The 22,745-nt window shown below is 42.5% G+C and overlaps 1 protein-coding gene across 8 annotated transcripts in view; it reads right to left on the bottom strand.

The window, feature by feature from the left end:
* LOC109420871 (PDZ and LIM domain protein 3) overlaps positions 1–22,745 on the bottom strand; it is a 155,610-nt gene that overhangs the window by 35,159 nt on the left and 97,706 nt on the right. The gene's annotated exons all lie outside the window — the stretch shown is intronic.

Raw genomic sequence — 22,745 nt, 5'->3', positions numbered from 1 at the left:
CAACACAAGACCTGAAAAGCCTATCTCGGAAAGTGTCTCTTTGATGCAATCAAAACAGCGAATGAAGTGCTCCAGCATCGTTTCAGTCGAATTTCAACAAGTTTTGACGTCCACACACAGTTGAAGTGGTTTATGTAACACTTTCGTCATTTTTTCTTGAAGGCAATTTTCGAAAAAAAACCACGACTCTTTGAATACGTTTCAAAGACTCCACAAATTCAAATCAAAGCGAAAACAACATGTAGGAAATGTGTGTCCCGGGAATCCCGGGATTTTCGGGACGGTGAAAAATTTAATCCCGGGATTCGGGAAATCCCGAATTTTTCAAGATCCCGGGATTTTTTGTCCCGGGGTATCCCGGGTTGGAACCTCTAGGAATTTGCATTCAATATTTCGAATGCTGTTAAATGAATGGTGTGGACGAAGCCAAAAATCTGCTTAACCAGAGGAGACTACCTGAACCATCTTCAAAACAAAATTTGGTGAGCCCTTTCCATGTCTTATGGGTCATTATATTCTAATTAAATTTTGTTAACACATTGCTATAACTAATAACTATTTAACTCATACAACTCGGAGCGTTTGGTACGGTATGTCCACGCATCCTTCCTTCCCTGTAGATTCGAGAAGTGATTCGATGTTAAAAAATCTTTCATGACGTCGAAACATTTCAAATAATCATCTTTGCGGTAAACACAACGTAGTAGGCCTGGCCGCTTTGATGCTTGCGTCATATCTCTGATATGCCACAATCATCAATACTGACAAGAATAATAATTGGGCGTAATCTTACTTACCTTACCGGTCAGGCTAAGGCCGGGGTGGCCTCTGCTGTACATAGTAGCCGCCTCCACTCCACTCGGTCCATGGCTGTTTGTCTCCAGTTCCGCACTCTGCGTAGGGTCCGCAGATCGTCCTCCACTTGGTCGACCCACCTAGCTCGCTGCGCTCCACGTCTTCTTGTACCGGTCGGATGACTCTCGAGAACCATTTTAGTCGGGTTGCTATCCGACATCCTGATGACGTGACCCGCCCACCGTAGCCTCCCGATTTTCGCGGTATGGACGATGGTTGGTTCTCCCAGCAGCTGATGCAGCTCGTGGTTCATTCGCCTTCTCCAAGTCCCGTCTTCCATCTGCACTCCGCCGTAGATGGTACGCAACACCTTCCGTTCGAAAACTCCAAGGGCGCGTTGGTCCTCTGCACGTAGGGTCCATGTTTCGTGCCCATAGAGGACGACCGGTCTAATCAACGTTTTGTAGATGGTTAACTTCGTGTTACGGCGAACCTTATTCGATCGTAGAGTTCTGCGGAGTCCAAAGTAGGCACGATTTCCTGCCACAATGCGCCTCTGAATTTCTCTGCTGGTGTCGTTGTCGTCGGTCACCAGTGAGCCCAAGTACACGAATTCTTCAACCGCCTCGATTTCTTCACCGTCGATATGAATTCGGGGTGGCGGGCGCGGTGATTCCTCCCTGGAGCCCTTTGCCATAATGTACTTTGTCTTCGACACATTAATGACTAATCCGATTCGCCTGGCTTCACTCTTTAGTCGGATGTACGTTTCCGCCATCGTCTCAAATTTACGAGCAATAATATCAATATCATCGGCGAAACCAAGCAGCTGAACGGACTTCGTGAAAATCGTCCCACTCGTGTTTATCCCCGCTCTCCTTATTACACCTTCTAACGCAATGTTGAACAACAAGCACGAAAGACCATCACCTTGCCGTAACCCTCTGCGAGATTCGAAGGGACTCGAGAGTGTCCCTGATACTCGAACTACGCACATCACTCGATCCATCGTCGCCTTGATCAATCGTATCAGTTTATCCGGGAATCCGTATTCGTGCATAATCTGCCATAGCTGTTCTCGATCGATTGTATCATACGCCGATTTGAAATCGATGAACAAGTGATGTGTGGGCACGTTGTATTCGCGGCATTTCTGCAACACCTGGCGGATGGCGAACATCTGGTCCGTTGTAGCGCGTTCACCCATAAATCCAGCCTGATATTGCCCCACGAACTCTCTTGCAATCGGTGATAGACGGCGGCATAAAATTTGAGAGAGTATCTTGTAGGCAGCGCTCAGTAGTGTGATCGCGCGGTAGTTCCCGCAATCCAACTTGTCGCCCTTTTTGTAGATGGGACACACGATACCTTCCATCCATTCCTCCGGTAATACTTCCTCTTCCCAAATCTTGGTAATGACCCAGTGTAGTGCTCTCACCAGTGCTTCTCCACCGTATTTTAGAAGCTCGCTTGGTAGTTGATCTGCTCCAGCGGCTTTGTTGTTTTTCAACCGGCCAACCTCCTCCTCAATCTCTTGGAGGTCGGGGGCCGGAAGTCTTTCGTCCTGTGCACATACTCCTAAATCTGTTACCACGCCACCTTCGGTACTTGCAACGTCGCCATTGAGGTGCTCGTCGTAATGCTGCCGCCACCTCTCGACCACCTCACGCTCGCTCGTGAGAATATTCCCGTGATTATCTCGGCACATGTCGGCTTGTGGCACAAAGCCTCTGCGCGAGCGGTTCAGCTTCTCGTAGAACTTTCGTGTGTCCTTAGCGCGGTACAGCTCTTCCATCGCTTCGCGATCTCGTTCTTCCTGCTGGCGCTTCTTCATCCGGAAGACTGAGTTCTGCCTGTTCCGCGCCTGTTTGTAACGTGCCTCATTCGCTCTCGTACGGTGTTGCAGCATTCTCGCCCATGCTGCATTCTTCTCGTTTTTCAACTGTTCACATTCGCCGTCGTACCAGTCGTTTCTGTGGTTCGGAGTCGCGAATCCTAGTGCTGTAGCCGAGGTTCTACCTATGGCGGATCGGATGTCCCTCCAGCCATCTTCAAGTGTAGCTGCGCCAAGCTGCTCTTCCGTTGGTAGGGCCACTGCTAACTGCTGCGCGTAGTCTTGAGCCACTTCTACGTTACGAAGTTGCTCGATGTTGAGCCGCGGCGTTCGACTTCGACGCGTGGTGATAACTGTCGAAAGTTTTGAGCGCATGCATACAGCGACTAAGTAGTGATCCGAATCTATATTCGCACTGCGGTATGTGCGGACGTTGGTTATATCTGAGAAGAATTTACCGTCGATTAGAACGTGGTCGATTTGGTTTTCTGTTTGATGGTCGGGTGATCTCCAGGTGGCTTTGTGGATATCTTTGCGGGGGAAGAAGGTGCTTCGGACTACCATACCACGGGAGGCTGCAAAGTTTACGCATCGCTGGCCGTTATCATTCGATACGGCGTGCAGGCTGTTCCGCCCGATTACCGGTCTGTACATTTCCTCCCTTCCTACCTGCGCGTTCATGTCGCCGACAACGATCTTCACGTCACGCGGCGAGCAACCATCGTATGTTTGCTCTAACTGCGCGTAGAACGCTTCTTTCTCGTCATCGGGTCTCCCTTCGTATGGGCAGTGGACGTTGATGATGCTGTAGTTGAAGAAACGGCCCTTAACTCTCAACATGCACATCCTTGCGTTGATCGGCTGCCACCCGATCACACGTTGTCGCATCTTGCCCAACACTATAAATCCTGTTCCCAGTTCATTGGTGGTGCCACAGCTTTGGTAGAAGGTAGCCGCTCGATGCCCGCTTTTCCACACTTTCTGTCCAGTCCAACAAAGTTCCTGCAACGCCACGATGCCGAAGTTGCGGGGATGTAGTTCGTCGTAGATTATCCTGTCACATCCTGCGAAACCTAGTTACTTGCAATTCCATGTTCCAAGTTTCCAATCGTAGTCCTTATTTCGTCGCGTGGGTCTTTGCCGATTGTATCGAGTCGTATTTTCTCCTATGTTATTCGCAATGGGGATTTTTACGGGTGGCTTATTGGGCCTACGCCAACACTCCTGTCTCGCCGGAGGGCCATCGTGCCAGTTCTGTTTAACGTCCCAACCAACACTGGGACGACCACGCTGATGGGGCTACCACCTTGGATCTAGCTGGGCGTGGTGCAGGGTTTCTTACTCAGCCGCTGGATGCCAGAACAGACGCTGTTTGAGCCGCACCTCCTTGGTGAACAGACACTCGGATCGTACCTCCTCAATCTAGCTGAAGTCAGAAGGACAACAGTGCCCAGGCTGCACTACCAGCTAAGCACACAACTCTTAGCTGGCGGTCTTTGTCATCGCTTGACCCGTGGAAGCATGAGGTAGGAACTTGTGAGGAACAGAGCTATGTTGGACGCTCTCCTTATCGACTCACCGTTTTGCAGCCCATGGGCGTAATCTAACCCGATTATTTTCCAGGATGCTTTTTCGTACTGGCTGCGTTTGTGTTAGATTAGATTAGATTAGATTAGATTAGAAGCAGCGAAGGTCGGATTGGTGGTGGATGCATAAAAAGTACAAGCTGGTAAGCGGAACTGAATACAATATGATTCGTTTAGGATCTCGATAGACGGGGATACCTTCGAGGTGGTTGAGGAATTCGTTTACATTCGATCCTTATACTGAAGGCTGAGACTAACAATGAGAGTCGAGGAATACAAAGGCATATCATCAGTGGGAGTCCTGCCTACTATGGGTTCCGGGAGAATCTGTGATAAAAAAGCATTTACCCCCATCAAATGCATCAAGTACAAACCGCTAATACGACCGGCGCTCCTCTACGGACGGACATGATACATGGACCATGCACGAGGAGGACCTGGCTTGCTAGCACTCAGAGTTTGTGAGTAATACGTGCTCAGGACGATCTCCTGTTGTGTGCAGAAAAATGTTATGTTGCTTAGAAACATGAACCTTAAGATGATCTATGCCTAAAGAAGGTCAAATTTCGATTACGAAAAATTCTTGGACCAACTGGGAAATCAACATGTTAGCCTCAACATAGTCGTGCTGAATACCTGCACTTTTATCACTTCGGCTAAATGGAAGAAAATAGGGTCTGGGACAATTTGGGCAGGAGAACCTATTTTGGGCACTTGCTACTATTACTTACCTTACCGGTCAGGCTAAGGCCGGAGTGGCCTCTGCTGTACATAGTAGCCGCCTCCATTCCACTCGGTCCATGGCTGTTTGTCTCCAGTTCCGCACTCTGCGTAGGGTCCGCAGATCGTCTTCCACTTGGTCGACCCACCTAGCTCGCTGCGCTCCACGTCTTCTTGTACCGGTCGGATGACTCTCGAGAACCATTTTAGTCGGGTTGCTATCCGACATCCTGATGACGTGACCCGCCCACCGTAGCCTCCCGATTTTCGCGGTATGGACGATGGTTGGTTCTCCCAGCAGCTGATGCAGCTCGTGGTTCATTCGCCTTCTCCAAGTCCCTTCTTCCATCTGCACTCCGCCGTAGATGGTACGCAACACCTTCCGTTCGAAAACTCCAAGGGCGCGTTGGTCCTCTGCACGTAGGGTCCATGTTTCGTGCCCATAGAGGACGATCGGTCTAATCAACGTTTTGTAGATGGTTAACTTCGTGTTACGGCGAACTTTATTCGATCGTAGAGTTCTGCGGAGTCCAAAGTAGGCACGATTTCCTGCCACAATGCGCCTCTGAATTTCTCTGCTGGTGTCGTTGTCATCGGTCACCTGTGAGCCCAAGTACACGAATTCTTCAACCGCCTCGATTTCATCACCGTCGATATGAATTCGGGGTGGCGGGTGCGGTGATTCCTCCCTGGAGCCCTTTGCCATCGTGTACTTTGTCTTCGACACATTAATGACTAATCCGATTCGCCTGGCTTCACTCTTTAGTCTGATGTACGTTTCCGCCATAGTCTCAAATTTACGAGCAGCTGAACGGGCTTCGTGAAAATCGTCCCACTCGTGTTTATCCCCGCTCTTCTTATTACACCCTCCAAAGCAATGTTGAACAGCAAGCACGAAAGACCATCACCTTGCCGTAACCCTCTGCGAGATTCGAAGGGACTCGAGAGTGTCCCTGATACTCGAACTACGTACATCACTCGATCCATCGTCGCCTTGATCAATCGTATCAGTTTATCCGGGAATCCGTATTCGTGCATAATCTGCCATAGCTGCTCTCGATCGATTGTATCATACGCCGATTTGAAATCGATGAACAAGTGATGTGTGGGCACGTTGTATTCGCGGCATTTTTGCAACACCTGGCGGATGGCGAACATCTGGTCCGTTGTAGCGCGTTCACCCATAAATCCAGCCTGATATTGCCCCACGAACTCTCTTGCAATCGGTGATAGACGGCGGCATAAAATTTGAGAGAGTATCTTGTAGGCAGCGCTCAGTAGTGTGATCGCGCGGTAGTTCCCGCAATCCAACATGTCGCCCTTTTTGTAGATGGGACACACGATATCTTCCATCCATTCCTTGCTGCTATAACTCAGCTAATTTTGAGCTAATTGATTTGATTTTTGGACACGGTGTACCAAGCTACAGTATCTAGCAATGTACAACAATTTAAGTCAATTAGTTTGAAATTGACTGAGCTATAGCAGCGAGTGTCAAAAATAGACCCTACTAAGCAAGTTAGTAGGGGCCATATAGCCGAGGCGGTAAACGCACGGGCATTCAGCATGACCATGCTGAGGGTGACGGTCCAGGATCTTTTCGTAAAGGAAATTTCCTTGACTTCCTTGGGCATAGAGTATCTTCGTGCCTGCCACACGGTATACATATGCAAAATGGTCATTGGCAGAGGAAGCTCTCAGTTAATAACTGTGGAAGTGCTCATAGAACAATAAGCTGAGAAGCAGGCTTTGTCCCATTGAGGACGTTACGCCAAGAAGAGAGAGAGAGAAGCAAGTTAAAATTTTAAGATTCTCAATTTTTAGGAAATGTTTAAGAAACTTTCCACAAAGTTTAGTAATTTTGGATGATCATCGATTGTGGAAAACCACTCGGGAACAAAAACATTGGACATCTGCTGCCCTAATTAAACAATTCTGTTGACGAGTGACATACTCCACAGATAAAACTCGTGATGGGTCCATGTTTAGCCTCCTGATATCATACTGAGTAGCATTGACCTTGCTTCTAAATATCCGACATCCACCCATATTATAATTTTAATTCATTTTCATTCAAAACTCCCCAATGCGATGTGGTCTATTTTCATCACCGCGGAAACCTATTTACGTCGGCGATCTAACAGTAATAGAACACTGCAGTAGAAAGTGGCGTCTCAAACGCAGCTGAGCGACGATGGCGACGGATGGTGCCCTTGAATCCACCGCATCCCGCACGGTCAACGTCACGTAGACGACCGACGACGGACGACGGATGATTGTAGGCAAAAAGAACACCAGAAGGTATTGGCCCATGTCCATCGGATGGGATTCAAGTGCATTGTGAAAACGTATAAAACCGTGACAAATCGTTCTGGTGGTTACACTTGACCGTACACGTGCGAGCGGTCGGTCCCGTCTCTTTCACGCCGAATTCCTGTCGGAAGGTTTTTAAAGGTCATCGGGCGGCGGTGTGATAAATTCGAAACACACGGTTGTGTTGTTTCTGTTTTCACTATCATCATTAAGTAGTTTGGTGGTGGGGGCGAGATGGTGCAAAGAAATAGTCACGGTCAAGAGAAATGTTTATTTGCGCGAGCTACTAATGGATCACTGTTGAAGGGAAACCGTTAGCGGAAGGTACAATTGGTCATGGTCGTAACTTATGGAGTACTTGGGGTTGATTTATTAGAGAATGAAATTATTTATCTTGATTTGTAGTGTTTCAATAACGACTTTATGCTAGTAAAATTGGTTCATATAAGCCGAAGCGGTAAATTCATCATATGAGGGGGTATTCGACAATCATATGCTGAAGCTGTCTGGGTTGGATATCCGGTCGGTCCAGAATCTTTTCGTAAAGGAAGATTCATTGTTTTCTTTGGGCAGTGAGCGTAGAATATATTCTTGCCTGCCGTACGACATACATATGGAAATATGGCGGAGAAAGCTCTCAGATCATCAATTCAGGGTCGTTATAATAATTAATACTTATGTGACCAACATAATTATTATTATTATTTGAAATTCGGGGTTGAAAACCATTCTTTTTAGAACACTGGTAGAACATCTCGTTAAAGATATCGAATGATCATAAGTGTTCACAGATCGTTCTATTTTGCTTAATGAACAACTGTTCAAGAATGATGCTGGGTCATTAGGCCGAAGGTCATTAAGCGGAATGGACATTAGGCTGAATTGTCATCAGGACTAATAGATATTTAGCAGTTATCTGTAAACGGATGAGTTGTTATCATCTTCTTCAACTATTATTGTAAAAAAACTATTTTAACAATAATACAAGAAAGAACAGCCTATGTTACAAAGAAGAAAAAGTTCATACAAATGGAAAATGGTCATTGGCAAAGGAAGCTCTCAGTTAATAACAGTGGAAGTGCTCATAGAACACTAAGCTGAAAAGCATACTGTGTCTCAGTGGGGACGTAACGGCAAAAAAAGACCCAATGACCATTTGGCCCAATGGCCTTCAGCCGAATGGCCTGAGACCTTCAAAAAAATAGCACAAACATCATTTCAAAATTTATGTAAGAACGATCAATAGGGTTCAAAATAGTTTATTCAAATGCAAAAAAAAAATCGATGCGTTTACAAAACCATGCAATGAAAATCAGAGCGATACTATTTTAGATCAATACATTAGGGGCCGTACACAAATTACGTAACGCTTCTAGGGGGGAGGGGGGTTTTGCAGAGGGTGACGACCCTTACAAAAAATATTGAGGTCTCATACAAAAAGTGTGACATAGGGGGGAGGGGGGTTGAAAAACGTCGATTTTTGCGTGACATAATTTGTGTATCACCCCTTACTACCACTACTGGTTTTGCCACAGTATAGCGTCAAATAATGGGCTTTTAATGTTGAAGGATTCGTCATTCAAATAATCATCATCTTCGAAAATACGAAAGCAGTTTACTCGCTCGGAAAGCAAATGTTTGTACCCACAATTCAGTAAATAAATTTTCACTACGGAGATTTAATTTTTGAACAAGAAAACTGCTTTCAATGATAATGAATATGTCAATAACGAATCCTTCCGGCTTCAGCTTAGCACAGTATCAGCCTATGTACTATAGAAACATAAATAGGGGGGCGAAAATATTTTTCCCAAGCTCCAAGGGGGCGATTTCTCCAACAAGTTTGGGAAACACTGATTTAGATGTTAATTGACAAATTTACCTGATTGCTTAAAAAATATTGCTATGCTTAATGGCTTGCAGTAAAAAAAAACCTTAAATCGTATATTTTACCATATAAATGGAGGTGTAGCTCAAACTTGTGACGTGCTGGAGCAAATCTGAGCTCGAATTCGGATTCAGCGGCCCAAAATCTATCAGAGACACATAAGTTTGCTCTTGAGACAGACCAATAGTTAATTTTTTTTTCACTGTGCAATCTAGTGATGATTCATGAGTAATTAAGAATCAGAATCTTCATTACACAGACAATAGAATATCAGGTGCAATTGCTGGAGATACCTCGGAAGAAATTTCCGGAGGAAGCCTGGGAGGATTTTTTGGAGGAAATCCAGGGAAATCCAGGAGAATGAAACGACATGAAAAGTCCACCACAAAAAAACAAGGTGTTTGAAGGTGGCGTTAAGGAGCATTTTCCGTAAATATTGAGGGCAGGGATGAGAAATGTACTGGAAAAAACAGTTACCGGCTGTACATTTGACCTTTTTCCACACGAACATCATAGGCCCAGCCAAACTCAAACTGTTCGAAAAATAAATGTCATAACATTTTTTTTTCCTGCAGCCTTCTTCCTCGAAACGGTTTCCAAGCGCGAGAGCGCCAGTACTCGAGCACAACGACGACAAAAATTTCTGACTCTCCCGTTTTCGCATTTTTCTGCGTTTCAAACCGCTTCCAGACAAACTTCTTTACATGCATCACAAAGCTAGGAGTGTGCTCTAGCTATTTGTGCAAATCGATTTAAATTATTTATTAACACAAGCGAGTTATTAGCAGTTGAAAATATTTGACATTTTTCGCAATCATCCGCCTCTGCATGACTGCTCATAAATGTTTTCGTGGGGAAGCGAAAACCATCAAGCGTCTGCTTGACTGCCGTCGGCGCGGCGTCTGATGGTATTGGTGCTGCCGTTGTTTTGTTTTTATTTTACTGCCAGTATCGATGAACGGAAAAGAGAAAAAAGTATTTTTGCCATCCCTGATTGAGGGATTGCAGTTTCCTGACAAATTGGTGAGATCGTTTCAAGCTACGCTTTCTTCTCTTATTTCTTGCGACAACGTTTGTAAACTATTACAACAATCTGCCCTACTCTCAGAGAATTGTATTTTGTATCATTTCAGATAGCGAGTAAAGGCACAAGGGCCAGGACACAGAGTTAATAAATTCCAAGGGGTGACATTAACCTTCTTAGCTAGGTTACCCCCACCGCTTTTTCATTTCATGCTATATAAAATGAGCGTTAGGTACGAGATGTCCCCACTCAATAGTTTCACTGGAAAATCAAAAACGCTGCACAGTAGGCCTGGCCTTTGATGCTTGTAATACATTTCCGATGTTTTGCAAACATATAAAATGACAAGAAAAATGATAGAAGTAGTCGATTCTATCATTTTCCAGGATGCTTTCAATGAATGACTGCGTATATGTAGACTGAATTAATGAATGACTGCGTATACTCGACTAGAATTCCGAGAAAATCCGCGAGGAAAATGTCCTGAATAGCTGGAGGAACCTCGGGAGGAATTACTAAATAAATCCCAGCATTATTACCTGGAAGAATCTCGGGAGGAATGATGGAATTTTTGGTGGAAGTTCTGGAAATCCCCTGAAGCACTGGATCATCCTTGAGGACATCTTGAGAAAATTCTGAAAAATCATGGATCCCTAAAGGTACTTGCGGGAAAATCCCTGAATAAATCCTTAAAGGGATCTAGCGAGATGATTACGAACCGGATTTTTTTTTAGATTAGCCGATCTCAATAATTTGTACGATTTTGTCGATGACGCGAACTTTGTATCTTTTCACAGGACCAAAATTATCTGTGGAAGGCACTATTTTCACCCCAGAGACAACGCTTAGCCGTACGAACATCTTTGCAGAAAACACCAACTTTATATCTTTTCGTTGGACTGGGATTTTGACGAAATAAATTATTTGTGCATTGAGATAATCTCACATCAAAGATAACTTAAATATAAAACTTACATTTATATGTAGTTATTCATTTGCAAGAGACATCAACCTCAAACATTTTCTTTCGATCGTGATATCAGCGTAACAAAAATATATTATTTTTTTTAAATGCGGTTGGAAATCTTTGCAGCCAAATTAGCGTCACCGTGTGAATCATTTTTGAACTAAATTATCCTCCAAATAGGATGTATTGTATAGGTATTGTGAACAGTATGCAAATATACTGTGTTATTCACAACCAGAGCAAAGTCTGGAAGCAAATTGAAAACTAATTTTGGTGTTGTGGTATTGCAAATTGAGGGGCCTAGAATCATAGGGGTGTAAGTGACCATTTTGTCGATTTTGAGCTGAGCATTTCATAAAATTCTTCAGAGTTCAAGCTTTTAGGAACTTTTTTAAGATTGTTTCTACGATGTTTGGAAAAATTACAATAAATCAGAGAAAATTGGGTTGATTTTGAAGCTCCATACATTTTGTATGAGATGAAAAATTGGTCAAAAACTTTAAACCTCATTTACTCGAAAGTGGGTTTTTGACACTTACACCCCCTTGCTTCTAACCCCCTCAATTATGATAACTCAGGTTGTTGCCGTTTTGGTCGTTTTAACGGTTAAAACATCAAAAATGAGAGCAGAAAAATGTTCCCGTAACAGCAAGTTGAAAACAATTTCAGCTATCAGTGATAGTGATAGTGATTTTGCTATTAGTACGAAAAAATGGCAAAATCGCTAAATATACGGCTTTGATTGATATGATATGAATATTTAAATGAAATCATAAATGCCATAAGATAATTACACTAATGGTATATGCTTAGAGTTATTATACAAGGTTGCCTAGAAGTTTCAAAATAACTTATAATCTTGTTTTTAATAATAGTTTGACGTGGCAGCAAAACGAAATCTAAGTTTGAAATCAAATTTAGTCAAGATCAACTTATATAAATTTTAATTATGTAATATCTATTTGCTGCTGAATACAAATCGAGTTTTGATTTGCTATCATTTTGTTGCTAGACTCTGCTCGGAAAGATATTCACCTCAAAATAAGTGTCTTTATTTGAGGACGCTTTTCGCTCGGGACATTTAGGATGTTGGGTGGATATAGTTCTTTGTGTATTGGACACTTTTGTCGATGACACAAACATTCTATATAGGTATTCAGAATATCGGGATATTCAAGCTAAATATAAATTTTAGTTCATAATTTAAATTCAAACTAGTACCATCTACTGGGATAGTTTCGATTCAATTTTTCCGTCATAAAATTGCATTTGGTCTTTTGGACAATTTCGTCTAAGACAGAAAGTTACGACCAGAAGATACAGATGTGTCGTGGGGTCCAATGGACCTTAGGGGAACTAAATCACCCGGTTCAACTTTGATGTGTTAAGTAGTTTTGAATGAGATATTTTTAATCCTTAATCATAGTTGAAACCAAATTGAATCATAAATCATAATCCTAACATCCTTAACCTTCCAGGACGCGCACCATCAAGCAACCGAAACTGCACCGCGCACGCGCTGTATACGAAAAGCGAGGTTTTTTGGTAGTGTTGTACTTTTTACAACAGTGCGCGCGCTGAAGGGTTAAAACCAAATTATTCATTATTCATTTTCATTAATAAAGAAAATAAAATTTCAATCAATAATGATTAATCATGATTATTTTTTTGTTATTCATTAACGCTCAGGTTATCGCACACCAACTTGTTTGACATGCTCTCTCATGTTCGGAAATAGTTTTAAACTGGAAATGATTCTGAACGGCGATAAGCCTTCTCAAGGGGGATGTCTATATAGTTCGCTTTAGCCCCTAGAAAATTATAATAATCTTATGAGATCTCAGAATTACCGATGTCTAGTCTGAGCCAAGTTTCCGTTAAAACGATGATATTATAATACCAATTTGATAAAGCTAGGCGTAGTCGAGAAGTTTTAGCGCACAGACCTCTGACGAGGTTCTCGTAAATAACGTTAGGAAATCATTTTCTGCAACGGATGGTGATTATGCAAAGGGGCCATAATCTTGTACATGAATTCCTGATTATATTGGTATGTATTAACCTTGATTTTTTTTTCAAGAACATATGACGGTTAATTTGGTTACAGAGACTACACGCTAACGCCGCTCAGCACAAAAATGCATAATTTCCAGACTACACCAAAAATGTGTAACCCTTGCACATTCACAAAATCAGCTCATGTGTCCGCTAAATCGTTAAATTCGCAAAAAAATTTGTACAGCAATCTAGCTAGGTTTACTAGTGACCTTGGAAAACAAAAAAAATTGACATTTCGCATCTAGACAAGTGTACGAGCTGTTTTTTTTGAGAATGTGTAACTGTGACACATTTTTGTGTGGTTTGGAAATTATGCACTTATGAGTAGGGCTTACACATTTTAGTGCTGAACGGTTTTACTGTGTATACCTTCTCATCTCATCAAAGACACAAAGCACAACGCGTCTCCATTGCTGTTTCGAAAATCACCAGTTCAAACTGCACAAAGGACTGCGCCTAAATGCATGCAACATCAGAACACGAACAAGCTGGAAGCTTTGCATTTGTACGATATTCGAACTAAATATGTTTTTCAAAGTGGTGACCTGAAAGAGTATGTTGATTGAGTAAGAGGTAATTCCCCATTTTTTTTGTTTAGTTATACATTTTTTTTAATTTAAAAACTAATTATCGCATTCTTCATGCGAACATTCTTCATAAATACTTTTCGATCAAAATCCCGCATAATTTATTCCTCTTTCTTAAAACCATAGTTGAGAAAACTTTGTTCTAGCAGCAGCAAGCGGAAGCAGCGAACACGCGTGCAAGATGGCGGAAAAAAGCCACCACCCACCACCGACATCCTTCGCCGCTCGCATCTTACTACTTAGCGCGTCGTCGTAAGGGGCCGTTCATAAACCACGTAGACTTTTTGGGGGGAGGGGGGGTCTGGCCAAAGTCTACGCTCCATACAAATTTCAAATTTTTTGTATGGACAAAAGTGTACGAGGGGGGAGGGGGGGTCTTCAAATAGCCAAATTTTGGTCTACGTGGTTTATGAACAGCCCCTAACTGGAAACTCAACAAATTTAATAAATCTTAACTTTCCAACAGCGCCGCAAGTGGATTTCCAAGCAAGACTTCCCCTTCTATTTAGTTGGTACGGTGCGGCTCGGTCGGTGGATGCTTAGCTCTTCTATTGGAAAATAGTTGCTCGATGACGCGCTGCTGCACTGGTAGTGGTTTGGAGAGAAACGAACGTTGTCAGGTTTCCTCCACCGCACCGCTGACTGATGCTGGTGGATGGGAAGCGATTGAAGCACCGCCCTTGTGTGAAGGGGGTAGAAGTCGCTTTCGCTCGTAGAAATAATATATTCGAATATAATTAGTTTTCACCCGCACGGTTGAAACCACGGCACGGGTTTCTTCGAAGGGAGAGAGGCAATGGTGGATCTGTTCGCTTGCGAGGCTTAGCTTCTTTGCCGGATGAATATTGTTTCCTGATTCCGAAACGTTAATCCTGCATAGTGCACAGCGAGACGTGTTCGGTGGTTCAAAAGTATTCTTTTCGATGGGTGTCCTGAAAGATGGTTGTACGAACTAAATTTGTAGGTTCTCAATTTACGAGCCCCGACTATATTTGCCGATAGTACTAAATGTATTACACATTCCAAAATTTCAAAAATAATCTTGGATTTAAAAAAATACATGGAGTTGTAAATTTACATTTGAATGAAAACTCTCGGTCGTAAAAAGGAATCGCGTGAAGAATCCCTCAACATTTTGGAGACGGATGGGTCATGTTAGCCCAGCCGAGAAAACCAACCTTTACAAACGTGTTCTAGACCAGCGAGATTGCATCCGGAAAGCCGAAAATGACGTCTCCAAAGGGTTAAAGAACCCCGGTTGAAATCTCTTAGGGAATTCTGAGTGCAATCCATGAATGAGTTCTGGAGAAATTCGTGAAAGGCAGCCAGGGGCAGTATAATGCCCATGGTTTAAAAAAATCAAAAGCTATAAAGCCTTGTGAATCCAATCCAATATCGTCCATTCAAAATCGTCTCCAGCGTAGGGGATAAAGTGCCCCGGGAATGTATAAGTAAGTTTAATAAATGAATTCCACATAAAACTGTATCAATGAGTGCTTTTAAAATCATTCAAATGAACCTTCTTCACGCGAAGGGTGCTTCGTCTGTGCTCAGTAGAAGATTTACTAAAGAAGATCTAGACGTGGGACTAATTCAGGAGCCCTGGGTAAATAACGGTAGGGTAATGGGATGCTCTTTACCGAACTGTAAACTCGTGTATCATGAAAATCAGTGTAAACCTAGGACTGCAATCTTAGTAAATAGGAGAACGAAATTTGTCCCAATTACTGAGTTCATTCCAAGAGATATTGTAGCTATCAAGTTGGAGGTCCCGACAATCCGGGGAAAAACTGAGGTATGCATTGCTTCAGCATATTTCCCAGGTGACGTTGAAGATGTGCCTCCATCTAGTGTTGTGAGTTTCATTAATTATTGTAAGAGAATAAACGCTCAATTTTTGATTGGATGCGATGCGAATGCCCATCATACCATTTGAGGCAGTACCGATATTAATAAGAGGGGTGAGGATCTTTTGAACTACATTTCGTCTAATAGCATAGACATATGCAATAAGGAAGATTCTTCCACTTTTATTAACACTATTCGACAGGAGGTTCTAGATCTTACGATCTGCAGTGACCTGCTGTCGGAAAAAAATGTGAACTGGCATGTTTCTGATGAGGAATCATTGTCAGATCACAAACATATCTGGTTTGAATCTAAAGCCGGATCAAATTTAATTGAAAGTTTTAGAAACCCAAGAAAAACAAACTGGGACCTCTATCGCTTTTACTTAACGCATGAAAATGCATATAAATGGGAGTAGATCACGTCTGTTTCACAATTGGAAAGTGCCTCTGATGAGGTTATTGATAAAATGATCTCATCATATCATGCTAGCTGCACAATCCAACAGGGATGTCCCTTGGTGGAATGACAAGCTAGCAAAACTGAGGAAAGAATCTAGAAGATTGTTCAATAGAGCAAAGGCTACTTCTGATTGGGTTCAATACAAAAAAGCCCTAACAGAATATAACAGAGAACTGAGGCTAGCCAAACGTAAGGATTGGAGACGGGTGTGTTAAGACATCAATAACGCTCCTGCAGCTGCAAGGCTCCACAAAGTCCTTTCAAAAGACCATTCTAATGGTCTTGGAAGCCTCAAAAAGGAAGATGGCAGTTTCTATCGATTCTTCTGAAGCTTTGAAAGAGATGATGAAGACTCATTTTCCGGGGTCGATTCCTTACTCGGCTGAAGATCAGGACTTAGACAAGGTAAACCATGTATGGTCGACAAATGCCTATCAGAAAGCCTGTGAAATCTTCACGCCATCGAGGGTCGAATGCGCACTGAGTTCTTTTCAACCTTTCAAATCCGCTGGGATAGATGGAATCATTCCAGCGTTACTTCAACAAGGGAAAGAAGTGATTGGTCCGCTCCTAACCGAAATATTTAGAGCCAGTATCACTTTAGCTTACATACCTAAGGCATGGCGTAAGGTTCGTGTTGTTTTTATCCCAAAAGCTGGCAAAATAGATAAAACAATACCTAAAGCCTTCAGACCTATAAGCCTTTCCTGTGTTCTGTTAAAGGCCATGGAGAAAATAGTGGATTACTTTATCAAGTCTACCAGCTTAGTAGAAATGCCTCTTAGCATGTTTCAATTTGCTTATCAAACAGGTAATATAACAGCGCTACAGTCGCTAGTCAGCAAAGTTGAGAAATCGCTTCAAGCCAAGGAAATAGCCGTTGTTGCTTTTCAGACAAAAGACTGAATTGGAATTCACATTTAAACAATGTTTTAACTAAGGGTACGAATGCCCTTTGGGTCTGCAGCAAAGCCCTAGGAAAAACCTGGGGTCTTAGGCCAAACATGATTCACTGGATTTATGTTGCGATAGTCCGGCCTAAGAATACTTATGCTTCACTTGTTTGGTGGCCTAAAACAAATGAGGTAACCTCTCAAGGGAAGCTAGGTAAGCTACAAAGACTTGCTTGTATATCTATTACAGGAGCAATGAAAAGCACTCCATCAGTTGCTTTGGATGCCCTTCTCAATATACTGCCACTGCATCAATTTGTTAAACTACAAGCGGCAAAAAGTGCCCTGCAGTTTATACGTTACAATAAAGTCCTAGACGGGGATCTTGTTGGACATTTGAGGATCATCAAAGACTTCAAATTAAACATGGACACAAAAGCAGTAGAAGATTGGATGATAACGAAGACCAACTATTATGTTCCCTTCAAAGTGATGAAACCATGTCGCTATGTTTGGGATGCTGGCCAAGTTTACGTACAGGTTCTATTGTATTTTATACTGATGAGTCTAAGATATGAGAAAATGCTGGAGCTGGTGTTTTGGCCCGACAATTTAGCCAGACAGGGTGCGCCATCAAGCTCTGTAGGCCCTGAACCTTTCTGTGGAGTTACTGAGTGTGGTCTTCGGGTGAAACTAAAAACTTGGGAAATGTCCGCAATAGAATCTAATTGGAGTGCCACGGATACATTCAAGCAAGCAAAAAGGTTCATAAAACCCAGTGCAGAAAAAAGCCAGGTCCATACTGAACCTATACAAAAGAGATCTCAGGGTAATTACTGGTCTGATGACTGGTCACTGCCCGAGTAAATATCATCTAAGTAAGATTGGAAAAATCCAATCCTCCGAGTTTCGTTTCTGTCAAACGGAAAACGAAACTGCTGAACATTTACTCTGCAACTGTGGAGTACTATCCAATCAGAGATTGGCGGTATTTGGTAAAGGGTTTCTAAAAGCCCTTGGTAATTTGGCGAAGTAATCCCAACAGGGTAATAAACTTCATAAAACGAGTTGTGCCTAGTTGGGATCAGGTGTTACATCAACCATTGCCCATCACAGCTCAATTGTGCCAGGATATTGGACTAGCACCAAATTAAATATGGGTAATACCACAATATTCCTAAATAATGGACGCAGTGGTTAAAAGGCTCTACAGATGAGGGAAAAAAAATCCGTGGAAGAATCTCAAGAGAAGCCCCTGAGACAATTCTGGAAAAATGCCGGAGAGAATGCCGGAGGAACCCCTGAAGGAATCTCAGGAGAAATCTAGGAAGGAATACATTAAAGAATTATATATGTTAAGTAGATTTTTTTTAATTCTTTTTTTTTACGTCATACGTAGTACAATATTAAATGTGTAAAATCAGCTTGAGAACATGAAAAAAGTACTATAACAATTTCTGTAAAAGTTTTTTAACTATGATTACAGTCCAACGGCTCAACTGAAAGCGCAAACCCAAAACAACCCCTTAACTAGAGGACCTTGTGATATCCTTGAACGATCGGAATTACAAAAAAGGTTTTATTTGCAAAAGGGGAACGATTTCTCCCAAAAATGTCACATTTTTTACAAAAAAAATAAATAAAAAATCATAACACTGACATGATTTTTTTACGAAACATATTGATCGTTCAAGGACACAACACATGAATAGTGAACAAAAATTGGTTGAAGTCGGTTGAGAACTAGTGTAAAATTAGCATAAGTTAAAATACACAATAATAAAAATTAAAAACCCAAATTAATCCACCTAGAGGTGATAGTGCCTTTCTCGTCGTATATGTTCACACGATCTTTCCGTCGACGTAAGTCAAAGTGTTCCTGAACCCTGATATTGTTTTAAGAAAAGCAAGCATTTTATCAAAGCCATCATTGAATTGACTTAAAACTTATTGATGGCACATACTCCGACGTTGTGTTCAGCGTAAAAGCAGAGCTGAATAATATCAGATTTCTCAGTTGACTGCTTGAGTACCTTCACTAACATTTGGAGCTGATCAATATCAAGACGATACTAACAAGCTATGATATAACTTTTTACACAATGCGGTCTTCGATAAAGTTTTTTCTGAACATTCTAGGTTATATTTTATTGACCGTTGAAAACAAGAATGTAGTGAGTATAGTGAGACGTCTGTTTGTATGTGGGTTTAATATGTCAAGATTTTGTTCTCTTACACATATTTATCGCTTGCATTGATTTTATTTACTTTCGTAGTTACGGCGAAGCATCAAATGCTGGTTGTGCAACCCTACCGGTAGTCTCTAATGTGGTATGAGCCTATTTTCTAGTTAACCGTTCCTCAGGTTCAGGCCCGGATTAAGGATTGTGGGGGCCCGGGGCCCGAGCGGATGTGGAGGCCCCTCGGAGAGATGAACAAAAATGTTTTTCTTCATTTTCGAACAGTACATGAGCAATATGAAAAATAAAGCTAATGTTAGCAACCAAAAAAGGTTTTTGTGGGGGCCCCTAAAATGTGGGGGCCCGGGGCCCCCCCGGCCCCCCCTTAGATCCGGCCCTGCTCAGGTTATTAAAAAGCCGTGATTTGATGTGTCGCATGGTTCATTTGATTACTTTCTGGAACAGGTTCCGGAACACCACCGGGTCTCCCAAATATAGTCTGAGGCAATATCATTGCTAACGTACATTAGGTTACCTTAAAAAACACGATTTGATTTATCTTATGCATGGGTACAGATCACTTTTACATTTGACCACTTCCAATGGGACACCCAGAACTAGTTTCGGGACACTACCGGTTGTCTAAAATATGGTCTGAGGCTATGTTCTTACGAATCGATCATCGTGTTATCAAAAAGGGTCTCCAGTTGGCCTAGTAATTAAGGCTATGAATCGCCAATCCGGAAACGGCGGGTTTCATTCTCGTTTCGGTCGGGAACTTTTTCTCGACTTCCTGGGCATAGTGTATCTTTGTACTTGCCTCACAATATACAAATTCATGCAATGGCAGGCAAAGAAAACCCTTCAATTAATAACTGTGGAAGTGCTCTAAAGAACACTAAGTAGGAGAGAGGCAGGCCAAGTTCCAATGCGAACGTCAAGCCATAAAGAAGAAGAAGTTATCAAAAAAGCTGCTATTTGGTGTACTGTCAAACCCCGCGAAATCATCACTCTTTAATACGACACTTTTTGATTTGTACCCCGCTTATTCGAAATTTGTTGAATTAAAACATGATCAAATGTCACAGTGTAATACACTGCAAATACTAATGATACGATATTGTGATGTAACTCACACCCGCAGCGGCTCCTCGTGCAGCTGCTATTTCCGAAAGTTCTAATTTGGTGCTTTCCGACACCTGATCCGTTTGATGATCAGCCGCAGTGAACCTCGGAAAAATGAACAAGCTATAAATTCGTACCACCACAATATCTGTAAGATTTGTGTTCAAAAACAAATCATACAATCTAAACGAAACTAAAATAATGATAGTTTATCGAATTAAAAGTTTATCCAGGTAATTTGACAGTAATCATTGTCGAAATAGCGTGGTTTTATGGAACGACACGCATGGTTTTGGTCCAATTTCAAATTTACAACTTTCGGTTCACATTTTACCACTAACCGATTGTCAGTGATGTGGTCTTAGACTAGTTTCATGCAAATTAATAATCAGTTTTCCTAAAAAGTCGCAAATTGATGTAATGCATGTATGGGTTTGGTTCATTTGTGCATTTCGCCAGTTCCGGCGAGGCACTCGAATCTGGTTCCGGAACACTACTGGCCTGAGACTATTTTCTTGCTGACCGTTCTTCGCTTTATCGAAAAAGCCGTTATTTAACGTGCTGCGTGTATGCGTTTGGTTCTTTTCTACATTTGATCACTTCCGTCGGGGCACCTGGAACCGGTTTCGGCACACTATTGGTTTTCCAAAGTAAAAGCTGCGGTTTGATATGTCGCATTCATGGTTTTAGTTCAATTTTGTATTTGGACACTTCTTACGGGACACCCGGAACCGGTTCCGAGACACAACCGGTTCAGATATGGTCTGAGAATGTTATCCTGCTTACTGTTCATTAGGACATCAAAAAAGCCACTATTTGATATGTCGCATGCATGGGCTTGGTTAACTTTTATACTTGGCCACTTCCGGTGGGGCATTTGCAACCGGTTCCGGAACACTACCGGTTCCGATATGGTCTGATAATGTTTTCCTGCTTACTGTTCATCACGTTATCGAAAAAGCCGCGGTTTGATGTGTCGCATGCATGGGTTTTGTTCACTTTTATGTTTGGTCACTTCCGGCGGGACACCCGGAACCGGTTCCGGGACACTACCGGTTCAGATATGGTCTGATAATGTTTTCCTGCTTACTGTTCATCACGTTATCGAAAAAGCCGCGGTTTGATGTGTCGCATGCATGGGTTTTGTTCACTTTTATGTTTGGTCACTTCCGGCGGGACACCCGGAACCGGTTCCGGGACACTACCGGTTCAGATATGGTCTGATAATGTTTTCCTGCTTACTGTTCATCACGTTATCGAAAAAGCCGCGGTTTGATGTGTCGCATGCATGGGTTTTGTTCACTTTTATGTTTGGTCACTTCCGGCGGGACACCCGGAACCGGTTCCGGGACGCTACCGGTTCAGATATGGTCTGAGACTATTTTTCTGCATACCATTCATCAAGTTATCGAAAATACCGTAGTTTGATGTGCCGCATGGATGGGTTTATAGCGTTTTCATATCTGGCCTCTTCCTGGGGTACCGGTCCGGAACACCTAAATGGCCATAACTCCGGAACGGCTGGACCGATCTGAACCATTTTCAATAGGAAACAATGGGACCAGATTCCGCGTCGAATGAACCATCGGTCATTAAAATCGGTTGAGGTTTACTGCCAAAAAGTGATGTGAGTTTTTTTTGTACACATACACACATACACACACACACACATACACACACACAGACATCACCTCAATTCGTCGAGCTGAGTCGATTGGTATATAAGACTTGACCTCTCCGGAGGCTCTATAAAATTTTCGTTTTTGGAGTGAACATATAGCCTTTCGGTACACCTTGGTGTACGAGAAAGGCAAAAAGGTTGAGAACTGATTTCGCAATCGGAGTCATAATTCCGAGATAATTGCGTTGAAAGTTTCTTATATACACTACACGCTCATAAAGAACGAGGCGTAAAACGCTATATCTACTGCTTGGATCTCTATGAAAATTTGATACTGCATTCTTAAGAAATCATACTTAAAGACAAAAGAATAAAAAAACATTTTTTCCCGATCTCAACATTGATAACCCCATAAGGAAACTCTTGAGCAGCCCCGGAGAAATCCCAAAATGAAATTCGGCAACAGTCGATGAAGAAATTTCTCAAAGAATCTGGGAGAAATCGCCTAAGAAATATCTAATTGAATCTCGAGGAGAATACCTGAAGGAATGCTGAAAAGAATTCCAGGAGAAATCAATGAAGGGATCTCAGAAGGAATCCCGGGGGAAATCCCTAAATGAATCGTAAATCACTGAACGAATCTTGGGAGGAATCTGTTAAGGAAACCTGGTAAAAAAAACTCCTGGAGGAATAAGTGAAGGAATCCTGGGAGAAATTCCTGAAAGAATTTTGAAAACAGCCCGGGGGAAACCCCTAAAGGAATTCCGAAAAAAATGCCAGAAAAATCCTTGGAGGAATCCCTGATGCAATCTTGGGAATGATACGAGAGAGAATCCCGGGACTC

Source organism: Aedes albopictus, chromosome 2 (assembly GCF_035046485.1).
Source record: "Aedes albopictus strain Foshan chromosome 2, AalbF5, whole genome shotgun sequence".
NCBI classification, from domain to species: Eukaryota; Metazoa; Arthropoda; class Insecta; order Diptera; family Culicidae; genus Aedes; species Aedes albopictus.
The sequence above is the reverse complement of the archived record's forward strand: the minus strand, read 5'-3'. Positions and strand labels throughout refer to the sequence as shown.